The following is a 9,933-nucleotide window of genomic DNA, read 5'->3' on the forward strand; positions in this document are numbered from 1 at the left end:
CCAGACTAAAATGATATCTATTATGTCTTTACAGTCATGGTTTGTGCTGCTTAACCTACATATTGAGTAAGGTGTAGCCTAAAACTCCAACTATTGATAACTCAATGAAACCAGAAATTGTATATAATATAATATGGAAGTCATGAGAAACCTTTCTAGAAAATGAATAGAAATAATTGTTTAATTTTTACTCATGCTTTATATTTCCATTAACAGTGGTTAATCTACCAAAACACTTTTATATACCTATTTATTAATGTTTAAACCTTGCCTTTATTAGGACAATGTATTTTTTCTGTTTTATATAAATAGCGTTTTGCAAGCAATTGTTTTTCTTGTTTACTTTCTTGCAATAAACTTATCTGTGTGATTGAACCTATGGTGTTTCTCTTTTTATTAGTATGTCCTTTCATTGTTTTCTTTTTTGTTAGTGCTGTATACTACAGAGAGATATTATACAGAGCCTTTGTATCAGGTCTGAGGTTGTGGCACAACACCAGCTAAGAGTGACACAGCCAGAGAGTGATGGTGTTGAGTCTAAGTTATTACCGGTATTCACCAGTGCCCGCCGCAGAGCAGGATGGATTTGGCTGTGTGTTGTAACCAATCACTTAGCTTGGTGGGCGGAACACTACAGGCAGATAGCTATGAAGGAAGACTAGTCGAGGTCAGCAGGATACAGGTTAAATGAACAGAATCAGCAAGATGTTGAATAGACAGGAAAAGCCAAATGTCTAAACTATTCTGTCAGTGCAGTACAAAATTAGGATGCAGGTATCACAAAGTCAGGACTCAAGCAGTAAACAGCAGCTCATAACTGATACTCTGGGAGGAAATGGCAGGCAGAGCAGATTTATATACTGTTTGGAAGTTCAACTCCCCACCTCTGTGATGTCAGCAATCACCTGATTGCATCTCAGTAAACTTGTACCAGCTGTGCTTGTCATGCGGCGCAGTCAGAGTTCAATACTGAGTCCTGCATCTAAATACAGTAGTTGGGTCTAGCACATTTATGAAGGAAATGCAAAGTAAGCATAAGGAAAAAGAGGCTGTGAATAGTGTAATCATGTTTATGTCAAGCAAAGGGTTATGTCACTCACCGGACTGTGAGTGCTTCTTCCCGGACATTTAGGAACCGTGGCCGTCCTCCATTCTGAGGGACTGCGCATGCGCAGCCCTTTCCATACCTCCAGTGTATGTTCCTTTAACTAAATTGGCAGATCAGGCAACCTCCCTATATTAAGCACCTGTGGTCAACACCACGTTGCCTGATCTTGGAGTCTCATTCCCCATGAGTCTCTGAAGGTGTTCCTGTGTTTCCTCGTTTATTCAGCCCAGCTGATTCCTGTGGTTTCCAAACCACTTCTACCTCTGTGGTTTCCAAACCACTTCTACTATTGTGGTTCCCATACCACTTCTACCATCTACTGTATCATCGTGACTGTGAGCTGATTCCTATCCGCTGCCTCCGTGCACTACAGTCTTCTAATCACTTCAACTCTACCATGTATCATTGGGACTGTTAGCTGATGCCTATCCGCTGCCTCCGTGCACTACAGTCTTTCATTCACATCCACTCACCTGTTCATGATTGTGACTGCCAGCTGATTCCTATCCGCTGCCTCCGTGCACTACAGGCTTCAACCTGCAACTCGTCTGTGTTTCATCATCGTGACTGCTAGCTGATTCCTATCCGCTGCCTCCGTGCACTACAGTCTTCAACCTGCAACCCGTCTGTGTTTCATCGTGACTGTTTGGCTGATTCCTATCCGCTGCCCCTGTGCGCTTCAGTCTTCAGCCCTTGTCAACTCTCCCGTGTTTCCTTGAGTCTGCTGCCACTATTGCTACCCGCTACTCTCCGTGACCAACTGTTCCAGTTCAACTCTGCTCCGGTGTCCCATCGTTACTGCACCTACTGGTTGCTATTGGCTACCTCCGTGTTCCCGCAGAGACCCGCTGCTGTTACTTCTCAGCGCTACTCATCCATCTACTACTGATCCGCTCTCCACGCCTTCCTGTGTTCCCTGCTGGTCTACCTACCTGTGCGCTGCACCTGCTAGACCACCGCTTCACCCATCCAGGGACTTTGCATCCTGCCGGCCTCCTGCCGTTCAGGTATCTCTGCACTCCTGTCTGACTGCCTTCTCCTGAACCACGGTATGCATACTTCCCATTGACTGTGCTGTGTACTGCATACCTTGCTGGACTGTGTTGGTTCTCCTCGGGAGTGTACTATCTGCTGACTCTATTGCCATCATTGACTGTGTTATCTCATGCTGGATTACTTCAAGAGACTTTCTATATTGGCAGTGTTGTTCAGTCATTTATACATTTATATTGTGCATATTACTGTGGATCAAAGTCAAGGTGCCCGTGTATATATTGTGTTGCAGTCTCTCCCCGTGCACCTCCTCACATATATATTCAGTGGTACAACTTGCTAGTGGCAGACCACTGACTCCTGTTTACAGTTTCACCCGTTCCAGTATCCTCTCACATAGCAGTGGTACAACTTGCTAACGCAGACCACTGACTCCCCGGATACCTCCACTTGGATTCCATTCCTTCACTCAGACAGCGGTACAACTTGCTATCCGCAGACCGCTGACTCTCATCACCTCCTCGTTTCTGTTGGACATTCCCCCTCACTATAGCAGTGGTACAACTTGCTACCGCCGACCACTGACTACCTTCACGTGTCCTTTGTCCATACAGTTCCTCGTGTATTGCTACTTCCATATTGCCAGTGCTGCTAGTCATAGACTTTCCTGAGCATCTCATCATCTGCTATTTCCTGTTCCGTGATCACCCTGCTACCAGAGTACCATATTACCACCTATACTGCTCTGGTAAGCCTATCACCTGGTGATCCCTGGGTAAAGACTCCTAGTGCCCGTGACAGTAAGATCAGGCCATGACAGACCCAGATACGGAACCTACCGCTAAAGAGATGCTGCAGCATCTGGTCAGCCGTGTGGAGCAACAGGATGCTCGCCAACAGCTGTTACTTCAATGTTACCAATCTTTAACCTCCCAAGGAACATCTGGACAGACCGTTACAGCTAATATTGAAGCTCCTGTGCTTTCCTCCGTTTCCCCAGTGCCATCCTAGGTGTCTACAGTTCCTACGCTACACCTGCCTACTCCGTCAAAATATGACGGGGACCCCAAAACTTGTAGAGGTTTCCTTAACCAATGTTCAGTCCATTTTGACCTTCAACCTCAAAATTTTTCTACCCATCGTTCCAGAGTGGCCTATCTTATCTCATTGTTTTCTGGACAAGCCCTGGCTTGGGCCTCCCCTCTGTGGGAGAGAAACGATCCAATTCTACAAGATAGTGCCAAATTCATTTCCACGTTCCGAAGTGTGTTCGATGAACCAGGTCGTGTGACCTCCGCTGCTTCCAGCATTCTTCGTTTGCGACAAGGCTCCCATACAGTAGGACAGTATGTCATTCAATTTAGGATCTTAGCCTCTGAACTTCAGTGGAACTCTGAAGCATTAGTTGCCGCCTTCTGGCAGGGGCTCTCCGATAAAATTAAGGATGCACTGACTACCCAAGAACTTCCTTCGTCACTAGAAGAGTTGATCTCTCTTTGCCATCGTGTAGATATGAGATTTCGTGAAAGAGAGTCTGAGAAAACAACGGCTGTCAAAGCACCTCTTCGTTCTAACCCTCAATTTCGTCCAGCTCCATCCTCTGCGATTCCCATGGAGATAGGACGTTCCAAATTATCTTCAGAGGAGAGGAAACGAAGAGTAAAGAATAGACTCTGTATCTATTGTGCTGATTCCACGCATATGCTCAGCTCTTGCCCTAAGAGATCGGGAAATGCCAGGCCCTAACTAGTTCTGGAGAGGTGAAGTTAGGGTCCCTGGAGTCCTCTCCATTGTCTATGAAATCTAAAGTCTGCGCTTTCGATGTTACGATTTCCTTTGCTACCAAATCCTTTGAGTCACAGGCATTGATTGATTCCGGAGCAGCAGGAAATTTCATTTCTAAATCACTAGTGAATCAATGGTCCCTACCAGTGATCACTTTAAAAACACCCATTACTGTGACGGCAATAGATGGATCACGCCTCATCAATGGTCTCATCACCCAGAGTACGTCTCCAGTAACCCTTCAGATTGGTGTACTACACCATGAAGAAATTTCGTTTTTAATTCTTCCAGTTACGACAAGTCCGATTGTCTTAGGCCTTCCATGGCTTCAGTGTCACTCTCCCCAGATTGACTGGCGCACCCCTCAAGTTACATCTTGGGGGTCTGAATGTCACCATCGTTGTCTCTCTCAAGTTATTCCTCTTAAAGTACAGCAATCCTCCATCTCATCTTCCTCCCCGGGACTCCCTCCTCAGTATGCTTCATTTGCCGATGTGTTTGATAAAGCTCAGTCTGAACGTCTTCCTCCTCATCGTTCTTGGGATTGTCCGATCGACCTTCTACCTGGCAAGACTCCTCCCAGGGGTCGGGTCTATCCTCTCTCGTTACCTGAAACTCAAGCCACATCTGAGTACATACAGGAGAATCTCCAGCGTGGGTTCATTCGACCTTCCACCTCTCCCGCTGGAGCTGGGTTCTTCTTCGTCAAAAAGAAGGATGGATCATTACGCCCTTGTATAGATTTTCGTGGACTCAACGCCATTACTATCAAGAATCGGTATCCCATTCCGCTGATCACTGAGCTATTTGATCGCATCAAGGGAGCTCGGATATTTACTAAGTTGGATCTTCGTGGTGCCTACAATTTAATTAGAATCCGTTCCGGTGACGAATGGAAGACCGCGTTTAACACCAGAGATGGGCATTACGAATATTTAGTAATGCCCTTCGGGCTGTGTAATGCCCCCGCTGTTTTCCAGGGTTTCATCAATGAGATCTTTCGGGACTTATTATATGTATGTGTCGTTGTCTACCTGGACGACATATTGATCTTCTCACAGGACCTGCCTTCTCATCACCAACATGTGGCAGAGGTCCTCTCCAGACTACGGAAAAACTCGTTGTTCTGTAAATTGGAAAAATGTTCATTCGAGTTACCCCAGATTCCATTCTTGGGGTATATAGTTTCCGGAGTTAGCCTGAAGATGGATCCAGACAAAGTAAATGCTGTACTACATTGGCCTCAGCCAACTACTCTTCGTGCCATCCAGCGTTTTTTAGGTTTTGCCAATTACTATAGACGCTTCATTCAAGACTTTTCATCCATTGCATCTCCCATTGTGGCCCTAACTCGGAAAGGGGCTAATACTAAGCAATGGTCATCTGAGGCTCTCCAAGCCTTTCAAATCCTCAAAGAGTCCTTCTCGTCTGCTCCCATTCTGCGACAGCCTAATGTGACACTCCCCTTCTTCCTAGAAGTAGATGCCTCTAATGTGGGCTTAGGAGCTATTCTCTCCCAACGCTCGGAGCAACAAAAATTACATCCTTGTGCCTTCTACTCTCGGGGTCTTCTGCCCGCAGAGAAAAATTATACTATCGGGGACAAGGAGTTGCTGGCCATCAAAGCTGCATTAGAGGAATGGAGATACTTGTTGGAAGGAGCTCGCCACCCGGTGACGATCTTCACGGATCATAAGAACTTGTCATATTTGCAATCTGCTCAATGCTTGAACCCTCGTCAAGCAAGATGGTCTCTTTTCTTTTCCCGTTTTGAATTAATTATAACCTTCAAACCAGCCGCTAAGAACAAGAAAGCTGACGCTCTATCTCGAGCTTTTGTGACGTCCTCTGATGTAGAAGAGGTTCCCAACCATGCTATTCTAGACCCCAAATGTATTTCTCTGGCTGCTTCATCCACCAAAATGCTACCATTTGGGAAGACCCTTGTGCCTCCTACTCTGAGGAGGAAAATCCTTTCGTGGTTCCATGCCTCTCGTTTTTCTGGACACGCCGGTGAACACAAGACCTTTGAGATTCTCTCTCGTAGTTACTGGTGGCCTTCAATGAGGAGAGACGTCAAAGAGTTTGTTGCTTCCTGTGATTTATGTTCTCAGTTCAAATCCTCCCGCAGAACTCCAGCAGGGTTGCTGCGACCACTACCCATTCCGTCCAAGCCTTGGACCCATATTAGTATGGATTTCGTTACTGATTTGCCACCAAGTAAGAATCACAATACTATTTGGGTAGTGGTAGACAGATTTTCGAAGATGGCCCATTTCGTCCCTCTGTCCGGTTTACCGTCCTCGTCTACTCTGGCTGAACATTTCATTAAAGAAATCTTCCGCATCCATGGATGTCCGTCTGAGATTGTGTCGGATAGAGGAGTACAATTCGTTTCCAGATTCTGGCGGGCCCTTTGTAAAACCTTGGGCATACGATTAGCACTCTCATCTTCTTACCATCCGCAATCTAACGGACAAACGGAACGAGTCAATCAAGATCTTGAGACCTTTATTAGGATGTTCTCTTCAGCCAACCAAGACAACTGGGTAGAATTGCTCCCTTGGGCTGAATTCGCCCATAACAACATGTACCATGAGTCATCATCCAAAACTCCATTCTTTGTGGTCTACGGTCACCATCCGTTTTTTCCGGAATTTCCTGCCCTCCCGCCCACCCAAGTTCCTGCTGTGGAGACTGCTTGTCAGACCTTCAAAAATATCTGGTCTCAGGTCAAAACCTGTTTAAAGAAGACATCTAACAAATATAAGTCTTTCGCAGATAAGAAGAGGCGGGCTATTCCACCACTAAAAATTGGAGATCGGGTCTGGTTATCTACCAAAAATATTCGTTTGAAGGTTCCATCTATGAAATTCGCCCCTCGTTTTATTGGTCCATATAGGATCATTCAAGTTATCAATCCAGTATGTGTTAAACTTCTTCTTCCTAAGAATCTTCGGATCTCCAATGCCTTCCATGTGTCCTTGCTCAAACCTCTCATCATCAACCGTTTCTCGACTCCTCCCTCAGCACCGCAGCCAGTTCAAGTTCATCAGGAGGAGGATTTCGAGATTACTGAGGTATTGGATGCAAAAATTTCGCGAGGAGTCCTCCGTTTCCTCGTTCATTGGAGGGGCTTTGGTCCTGAAGAGCGTTCATGGATCAAAGCTGAAGATCTTAATGCTCCTGCCCTTCTGAAGAAGTTTTATTCCAAAAATCCGGACAAGCCCGGTTCCAGGCGTTCTGTGCCCACCTTTAAAAGGGGGGGTACTGTCACTCACCGGACTGTGAGTGCTTCTTCCCGGACATTTAGGAACCGTGGCCGTCCTCCATCCTGAGGGACTGCGCATGCGCAGCCCTTTCCATACCTCCAGTGTATGTTCCTTTAACTAAATTGGCAGATCAGGCAACCTCCCTATATTAAGCACCTGTGGTCAACACCACGTTGCCTGATCTTGGAGTCTCATTCCCCATGAGTCTCTGAAGGTGTTCCTGTGTTTCCTCGTTTATTCAGCCCAGCTGATTCCTGTGGTTTCCAAACCACTTCTACCTCTGTGGTTTCCAAACCACTTCTACTATTGTGGTTCCCATACCACTTCTACCATCTACTGTATCATCGTGACTGTGAGCTGATTCCTATCCGCTGCCTCCGTGCACTACAGTCTTCTAATCACTTCAACTCTACCATGTATCATTGGGACTGTTAGCTGATGCCTATCCGCTGCCTCCGTGCACTACAGTCTTTCATTCACATCCACTCACCTGTTCATGATTGTGACTGCCAGCTGATTCCTATCCGCTGCCTCCGTGCACTACAGGCTTCAACCTGCAACTCGTCTGTGTTTCATCATCGTGACTGCTAGCTGATTCCTATCCGCTGCCTCCGTGCACTACAGTCTTCAACCTGCAACCCGTCTGTGTTTCATCGTGACTGTTTGGCTGATTCCTATCCGCTGCCCCTGTGCGCTTCAGTCTTCAGCCCTTGTCAACTCTCCCGTGTTTCCTTGAGTCTGCTGCCACTATTGCTACCCGCTACTCTCCGTGACCAACTGTTCCAGTTCAACTCTGCTCCGGTGTCCCATCGTTACTGCACCTACTGGTTGCTATTGGCTACCTCCGTGTTCCCGCAGAGACCCGCTGCTGTTACTTCTCAGCGCTACTCATCCATCTACTACTGATCCGCTCTCCACGCCTTCCTGTGTTCCCTGCTGGTCTACCTACCTGTGCGCTGCACCTGCTAGACCACCGCTTCACCCATCCAGGGACTTTGCATCCTGCCGGCCTCCTGCCGTTCAGGTATCTCTGCACTCCTGTCTGACTGCCTTCTCCTGAACCACGGTATGCATACTTCCCATTGACTGTGCTGTGTACTGCATACCTTGCTGGACTGTGTTGGTTCTCCTCGGGAGTGTACTATCTGCTGACTCTATTGCCATCATTGACTGTGTTATCTCATGCTGGATTACTTCAAGAGACTTTCTATATTGGCAGTGTTGTTCAGTCATTTATACATTTATATTGTGCATATTACTGTGGATCAAAGTCAAGGTGCCCGTGTATATATTGTGTTGCAGTCTCTCCCCGTGCACCTCCTCACATATATATTCAGTGGCACAACTTGCTAGTGGCAGACCACTGACTCCTGTTTACAGTTTCACCCGTTCCAGTATCCTCTCACATAGCAGTGGTACAACTTGCTAACGCAGACCACTGACTCCCCGGATACCTCCACTTGGATTCCATTCCTTCACTCAGACAGCGGTACAACTTGCTATCCGCAGACCGCTGACTCTCATCACCTCCTCGTTTCTGTTGGACATTCCCCCTCACTATAGCAGTGGTACAACTTGCTACCGCCGACCACTGACTACCTTCACGTGTCCTTTGTCCATACAGTTCCTCGTGTATTGCTACTTCCATATTGCCAGTGCTGCTAGTCATAGACTTTCCTGAGCATCTCATCATCTGCTATTTCCTGTTCCGTGATCACCCTGCTACCAGAGTACCATATTACCACCTATACTGCTCTGGTAAGCCTATCACCTGGTGATCCCTGGGTAAAGACTCCTAGTGCCCGTGACAGGTTATCATTTTGTAGCTTTAAGATGAATAAATTTGTGAGTATAATTGTGAAATTAACTATACTTATACCTAAAGACACAACTAAAATATAGACCTTGCACTATTAAACTGCCCATGCACTGTACAATTTTAATTGATTAGTTTGGTCACTACAAATTGTCTAACACTTGTACCATGTGTGTGGAAATCATGCCTGGTAAAGATTTGGTTGGTTGCTATCTGATGGGGCAGAAAATGCTATTATAGACATATATTTTCAGTTTCCTCATAATTGGTTCTATAATCAAGAGAGAAACAACTAATTCAAATAACGGCATGAAAGGTGTTCTTATTATTAAAATATGCTCCTTATAATCTCATACATTTCAGGTAACTTGCTGACTCTGCTACATTGATAGACTCCAGCTGATGGTTAGTCATTACAAGGCTTATGAAGAATTCTTGCTAAATGGTATTATACCATATTCCACAAGATGGCACTCAAAGACTTTCTCTTCCATATTTACAAGCTTGCAATGCATTACACATTTATGTATTTCTATATCAAAGTTAAGGTACAACAGAATGTTGGTTGATATGAAAATAAATACAGAAATAATCACATACATATAATACAGGTGGTATTAGATGTTTACACATATAACAGAAAAAAGCACAGATATATTATGTTTTATTTTCTGCTGTTCAGTGCTAATGACCCGAATAAAAAGCCTTAGGGAAAGAATATGCGACAAAATGCATTTCATTTGCCATCATGGTTGCATGCAAAGAACACAGATGTACTAAATAGAAGCAGTACTGTCTGGATAAACATTCTCAGAGTTTCCAAAAGAAACTAAACACATGTTAGTGTACAAGATGATGCCCCTAATTCTCCAAGAGCCAAATTTAGGAAATTACATTTGTCCTGTGCTCCTGGTTCCACAGTGCTCGTAAGTAGCACAATGTCACCTTGGTTCAATATT

Source organism: Mixophyes fleayi, chromosome 1, assembly GCF_038048845.1.
Source record: "Mixophyes fleayi isolate aMixFle1 chromosome 1, aMixFle1.hap1, whole genome shotgun sequence".
Classification (NCBI taxonomy): Eukaryota; Metazoa; Chordata; class Amphibia; order Anura; family Limnodynastidae; genus Mixophyes; species Mixophyes fleayi.